This window comes from Acanthochromis polyacanthus, chromosome 13, assembly GCF_021347895.1.
Source record: "Acanthochromis polyacanthus isolate Apoly-LR-REF ecotype Palm Island chromosome 13, KAUST_Apoly_ChrSc, whole genome shotgun sequence".
In the NCBI taxonomy this organism is placed as follows: domain Eukaryota; kingdom Metazoa; phylum Chordata; class Actinopteri; family Pomacentridae; genus Acanthochromis; species Acanthochromis polyacanthus.
The window spans coordinates 21,962,687-21,970,315 of NC_067125.1; positions in this window are offsets into that span (position 1 = coordinate 21,962,687).

Below are 7,629 nucleotides of genomic sequence, written 5' to 3' on the forward strand. Positions count from 1 at the left end.
GGGGACACCCTGGACGGGTCGAAAGATCCAATATATCACGAAAAAAAATCTAAGTTTAGAGATTGCTACTTTTAAGACTTTTTGAATACAGCATGCTGGTAATTTTGTGTATTCTGGACCCATTTTAAAGTAGGGCATGTTTCAGGACAGCCCGATCTCACGAGAATTCGTGAAACTGTCACGTAAATTTTTGTTTCGGTTTCGTGCGCACCAACACGATTTCGTCATGTTTTTCGTGCCGCTCACCACGAAATGCGCACCAATGTATTTTAAACGGCGGACTTTTCGTGCCACTCAGAACGTATTTCAAACGAATGGGTATATTATATTTTTAATGTAAAACCGTGGCGAATCCAACGCTATATTTTGCATGACATCGTCCCTAACCATAACCCTAACCATAACCTAACCATAAGCTAACCATAACCCTCACCATTACCCGGTGGTACACTTACCAATTTGCATAGGAATTTAAAGAATGTCCGACGGCCGCAAACGCGATCACACAAGCAGTATACGCCGATGGACAGCTTAGATCGTCATGAATCCGCCGGTATAAACCACTTTCAGATGTGATTACCACAGCGGGTTTCGTTGTGTGCAACACGAAAAACATTTCGTGGTGAGCGGCACGAAAAACATGACGAAATCGTGTTGGTGCGCACGAAACGGAAACAAAAATTTACGTGACAGTTTCACGAATCCCCGTGAGACCGGGTTGTTCAGGATGGGGTCACTTTGTGATTGACAGGTGGCTACCATATAACCATGCGTTGTATCCTCAGGTTGTCAGTCATCCTAACCTGACTTATTACATTGAGCTTTAAAAGATCAACAGTAGTCAACAAACCAAGTGGTAATGTTACAGTAACTATGTCCATTCAGCGTATTCAGCCTAAGCTGCTGAAATAAGTGGCTATGGGTTTTTTTTGTTTTTTTTTTAAATTTAGTTTTTGCCATTTTCGGCTTTATTTGGATAGTTTTAGTGAAGGCAGACAGGAAACGGGGGAGAAGACATGCAGCAAAGGGCCACGAGCAGGAATCAAACTCGGGCCGCTGCGTCAGAGACCAACCCCTGTATATGGGTCGCCCGCTTAACCTGTTGAGCTATACGGGCACCCTGCTTTGGCTATAGTTTGAGCAAGTCTCAGTGCCTCATAAAACAGGGCACTTTCAGTAGTCAGGAGATTTTAGAGAACTTAATGCTTCCATCTACTGGCAAATTTCACGGACATGAGATTTCCTTTTCCAGCAGGACTTAGCACCTGCCCACAGAGCCAAAAGTACAACCAAGTGACTTGTTGACCATGATATTACTGTGCTTGATTGTCCATTCAACTCTCCTGGCTTGAACACAATGCCACACTGTGATTACTTCATGCAATGCCACATTGATGCAGTTATTTGTGGTTACTGAGCCCCTTCCAGATATTAAATGTAGAAATGAAAATACCTTTCAGTAGTTGGACATTTATGTATTTTGGATTTTCAGGAGCTATAAGTCAAAATCATCAAAATCAAAACAAACAAAAAAAGGTTGCAAATAGTTCAATATACATGATTTTTTTTAAAAAAATTACATAAAAAAAACACATTTTATGATTTAAATCATAAAAGCATGAGCTGCGCCTACACAATGTAATGTTATGCACAGAAGCCTGGTTCCTAGCATGCACAGAGATGTTACTTTGACACAAATCTTCTACATTGTGGTAGAACAAGCACTGGACATGTCCTGCTTCCAGACACCACAGAACAATTCAGTGCAGGACTACGCCCACATTGTTTAGTAATTATCATAGGTCTGGTATTGTACTCATTGATAACTGTTTCCATTCATGAGAGAGAAAAAATCAGCACCAGAAAACCTGCAAAATAGCAAAGAAAAAATTGGTTATGCAAAACCGTAGCTGGGTTTAGACATTAGTTGACTAATGTTTGCCCTATTTTGTCCCTCCATGAACTGCATGCAATACCAACACTGAGCATTTCTTCCCTCAGTATTTGGCCAGATAGGCTTCACTACAAAATCCTTTGGATTTTCGCAGAGAATTAATTCCAGGTTGTTTTATAGATATCAGTCTGTTAAAGACAACAAGAAAGTTGGGGAAGGTCTCATTTTATAATCTGTTCACACACTGGCATCAACAAAGGGATTAATGTATGTAAAATGCCTCACATTCTACACATACCTTCAACTCCTTCCAAAAATCACTACTGTAATTTTTTTATGTTAACTTGTTTAGGCTGGCTCAGTTGAATGAAAGAAATCCAAACTAGTAAATTCACGAAGCTTCCAGGACCTTCTTTGTATGAGTTCACAGATTTTGTGGACTGTGCCACTCTGTGACCGAGCACTAGGAGTGCCTGAATACAAGACAAGCAATGCTTTGTCAAGGGTTCCCCCATAAAATGTTTGAAATGATGAGAAGCACTTAGAATGACAGATACTCTTCCACCTGATTGTGACCAGAGTGGGTGGGACAAATTCCACTAAATAGTGCCCTTTTAGATACACAGTTGCCACAGAACACTTGAAGGAATTTGATAGTCATTCACTCCTCTGTCTGAAATTTTCCACTTTAGCTGTTTAGGTGAGTGTTAACATGGAGAAGCTCCAACTGACTTCCTGTGTGGACATTTAATCATCAGTTGTGTTTTAAACAAAATGAGGTTGAGTAAATGGTGAGTAATTTCTCATTTGGGGGTCAAGTCTTGCTCTAAGTGCAGGCCCTTTGTACGAGCAGTGCAATGACTAAGCAGCTCCCTCCTCCAACACTCTCCCTTCCTCTCTCCCAACAGTGTGTGCATACTCTAATATGAATAATGTTTCTCCTCCAAGTCCCCCCTGTAATAAATGGAGTGCCATTTCACACAATGGCAAAGTCAGGCCTGTATTGATTAACTCTCATCATCGACTCACGATGCCTGCTTCCTTGATTTATGATTGTCTGTTATTTTTACATTAGCTGTCAAATTCATCTTGTCTCTTCGTGGCCGGGGTCGGCCTCGGCAAACAGTAAACACCCAGCACCCTGCCTCCTACACCCCCCACGGGAATGGGCTTTGTTTTCTGTAAAGTATGACTCCACGGAGCAGATAGATACGCGTTCAGGCTGGTTTCACAGCAGGTTCAGGAAGGAGACTTTCAGCGTGGAGCTGTCAGAGACATGGAGCAGTGCACAAGAAAGGCACAAGGCAGAATTAATACACGTGTTATTATTTAACCTGATCTAGAGGCTTAAAACTGTTGTATTCACTTTTTTGTGTGTGGAATAGAAGTATTTGTCTACCAGCCTTTTAGTCAAAACCTGCAGCTGCTGTATAAATGGTCATCTTGCTTTAGAATTTACCATTGCTTTATTAGATGCAGTGTTGAATTAAGAGCATGTTTTCAGGACATTGTGTGTTAGAGCACTCACAATTCTAAACTTGTTCCTGTTCATCTTGAGATCTTCTACCACTAAAGTGTGTTTGGTGGATATTGGAGAAAGTTAACAGATAGGCATGATGATTTTTTTAAGAAATTTTTTTTATTTTTTTATTTTTTAAGAAACTGAACTGCCTATGCTGTACTATCAACTTTAAATTCAGGCAATTTTAATGTCTGTAAATGCAGCACAGCTGGATTTTTCTATATTCCGCTCCCTCTACCATATTGAGTCCACATCTGCGACTGCTGTCAGAGACTTTCTACTGTGTTTGCAGTTTATATTTAAGAAATAGGTGTCACTTTGTGGTAAAAGCATCTTGTAAACTCACAAAATCGCTGTTCTTGGCAATCACTCATCTATTACAACTGCATTGTGGCAAAGGTCTGCACCAAAAGCACACTCAGGAATCAATCAGGCTGAATCTGAATCAGATTTTCACCATCCTGATTTTTAAATCATGCCCTCGCATACTTTCTTCATCCTCCTCTATATTTTTCCTTGGACTGTTTCTCTTGCAGAGCTGCAGTGCAGGCAAAGTAACTAAAAGTGACAATTTAATGCTAACAAACAGCAGCTTTTTGTAAGATATGTCTGTTATTTGCCTAACTCAGATACTGACACCTTTTGTGAGCTTTGACCAAATGTCATTCCGTGTTACAAAGCGTTCTGGATGTGGATCTTTTCCTCCATCACTTACCATGTAATGATTTCACAGACATCTATGAACTATGAAAAATAGAGACAGTTACAGAAACCAAGAACTGTTTTAATAAACATACTGGCACATGAATCTTGTTTTACTATTGGCATAAAATGAATAAACCTGTCCTTTAACACTTTATATTCACACGAGCTTTATAACTAGGATTCCCTTACCATAAGTGCTCTGATAAGTCTATTAGTTTAATGTAACTCAACCACAGGCTGTGTAATTTTGCAGAAAAAAAAGGAAACTTAGCCACTGGCCTATGCATATTCATTATGTGTGAAAAAGCAAAGCTCACAACACCAATAAACAAAAATCTGAACAACAGAAACACAGTAATGTCTTCAAATATTCTACAGTTTTACAATTTCATTTAGCAGACAGACGAGTATTGGTACATTCGAACTGGAACTTCTTTTGATTCCATTCTTTTGCTTGATCAAATTAATATTGCTGTGAATTTTAAATAATCTTCTGAGCATAGAGACTGGTGAAATCTGCATTCTACGCAGACTCTGAGAAACCACAGAATGACTGCATGAAGCACATTCCATTTTACAGAAACTTCCCCACCTTTGTTACGTTTATGAGTCTTTAAGTTCATGAAAGTGTGGAAATTTTGATATTAAGCCCAGGATGTTGGGTGCTATATATGTAGCCCTGTGACAGACTGGCGATCTGTCCAGGGTGTCCCCTGCCTTCGCCCGAGTCAGCTGGGATAGGCTCCAGCACCCCCCGCGACCCTAGTGAGGATAAAGCGGTGTATAGAGGATGGATGGATGGATGTTGGGTGCTACATTTTTTTTCTAATGTGAACATACTACATTTAGATTCAACTTAGGATTTAATTTAGAACTGGGACACAGCTTAAATCATCACTCTCTCACTATCTGAAATGAAATTTTAATGTCATTACATGTACTGGTGAGGCATAACGAAGAACCACTATTTTAAAAACAAAGTCTACATAACTGAGTGTGAGTGGGCACTTTAACTGCAGCTTTACAGTTTTGTAAGCACTATTTCCTCAAGGTAAGGATAAAAGGGGAAAATCACAGCATTAAACAGATGTTCTAGTTGTAAATTGTCACTTCATATATAAGCTATAGGTTACAGGAACAGATTATTGTTAGCTAACTAGATCATTGTAAAGCCATGAATTCACTGTTGAATATTTGTTCTTGATAAAATCATAAAAAGCTGGAAAAGTTAAACTCTACTCACTTTGAATGTTAGACATTTGTTTAAACAGCACTGAATTAACATATGTATTGCCGCTGTTCTGATGGCAGTCTTAAATTTGCATCTTGCAGGACTGAATTTGGTGGAAGGCGGATTCTTTCAAGACAATATGTTTGTGACTTTGAGATAAGAGCACAAACCTTCAATTCCAGCTCTGCAATTTGACCTGAAATTTACCAAGACAGAATATTAAAATCATTTGAATAATGTTGTTTCACAGATGGATTTTTCGTCTATACCCTGCTTTAGAGTGACAGCCAGATAGACAATTACCATGTGCAATATCCATGCTTTGCTTGTCTGTTTGGAATTGAGATTGAACATCAGCACTAGCTGGTGATCAGCTATCAGTTTAAACACAGTGTCCAGCTCCGTCAATTTAGAAAGCTGCTATTTTGCCCCCCTCCACCCACCAAGACTGGATCTAGCAAATGTCAAGGTACACAGGTCTAAGTTAGAATAACCTCCCCTTTTCTCCCCTGCTTTTTTCCTTCCATTCAGCCTGGTGCTGTTTCACCCTGGGAGAGTGAAGCGATAATAACAGACGGGGCGAGGCGAGGGGTGTTCGGGTAAAGCGGGTCCTCGGCTCTAATAGCGGGGCTGTCTGCTCTCCCAGACCCACCGGCTCGGGGGTTCATTGAGATTCCATTAGAGGCTGTGGAGAGCAGTTTCATTGCAGTCGTCCTTTCGTTTGCCTGACACTCACACGGGGATCACTGTAAATTGGCTCTGTCATAGCAGACAATTTTTGAGATGTGAAGTAAATTAAACATGTAATCACACAGCAAGCAGTGCCGCTGGTTTCCAACACTTGACTCCCGTTGCCGAGAGGCCGGAGGCTTCTCACTAGCTCGTTTTCATTCCTCGTTACCCTCCTATCTATACCTCCATCTCGTCATTGTTAAATTACACCATACTATTTGCTTTTGTGGCACCTGGAAAAGATGATGTGCTGACCTTTAATGATGTCAGGCCACGCCTGCAGATACAAACTCGCATGATGTCTAACCATGTGCAACCTCTGACTTTATTCTGCTATTCAACAGGGATACACTGTGACTTGTAATAGAGTTGGGACCAAAAATTTTCTCTTGCAGCTCAGTGTTCTAAACCAGTGCTTTTTAGTAACTACTGGCTGGCTTATGGACTGCCTCACATGTTTACATGTTTTGTTCTCTGATGGACACTGTACTAACTCTAATGATACATTTTGACCAGCAAAGACAGTGCATTTTAGTTAAAGTTGTGTTGTTGTTTTTTTATTGAGAATTAAATGATTTGGGTTAAGGTTAGGAGGGCAGGGTTACAAATCTATCTAGATGGTTACTTTGTTTTCATCTGACAACTAAAATCAATTTCGAGTAGGCTGATGCTTAAGGCTTAGGCTTAAAGGGTTTTGGTTATGGTTGAGAATTTTGTCTGGTTAGGAAACTGTCTTGACAATGTCTCATTTTCCACTATAAATGGTAGAAAGGGTCAGGGTTTGTGGGTTAGGGTAGGGTGAGTGTGAAAGCTGTGATCTGTGCCTATTGCTTAGGTTCCCATCAAGCAACAGAAACACGTTGGTCATAGGGGAATCTCAAAACCGCAGTCTGAATTAATGAAATAAATATAATAGTGTTGTAGAACACAGTATATGAATAACTGTATATATAGTAACAGTTTAAATTTGTGATAATCAGAGTAACTTTACAGTTACAATGTCTTACTTTAAAAAATCTGCCTTTTTCACTTTGGAATTTATTCATTTCTCATAAACCTTTGATTTAAAACAAGTGTACCTTCACCATAGAAGGCTGTGCAGCCATCTGTCTACATGCAACACAGGGGGATATTATAACCTGTGCTTTCCCGGAAAAAAGCTGCTTTGTCCATTAAGCTAACAATTACTCATTGCCAGATTACTAATTGACCACACATCAGGTTGCTAGAATTTTAATGCCAAGCAGGTCCAGCTAACAAACAAACTATTACACAGAGAGCAGGCAATTTATAGCAGTTAATATATTTGACTTTGTGGACAATGAAGTTGCTTGTTTGATTGAAAAGTAAATGTACATTATTGTGTTTTATGTTATTTATTTGTCAGCCAGTTCATGCTGTAGGAGAACAGAAGGTGAAACCATCTTTAATAAATATGATTAGATGCAATGCAACAAAAAGCTCTTCAGAGATTAAATGATAACAGAATGTTTGCTTTGAAACTGTAAATTCATGTACTTTAATTTCTGTTGTTGTTTACTGGTT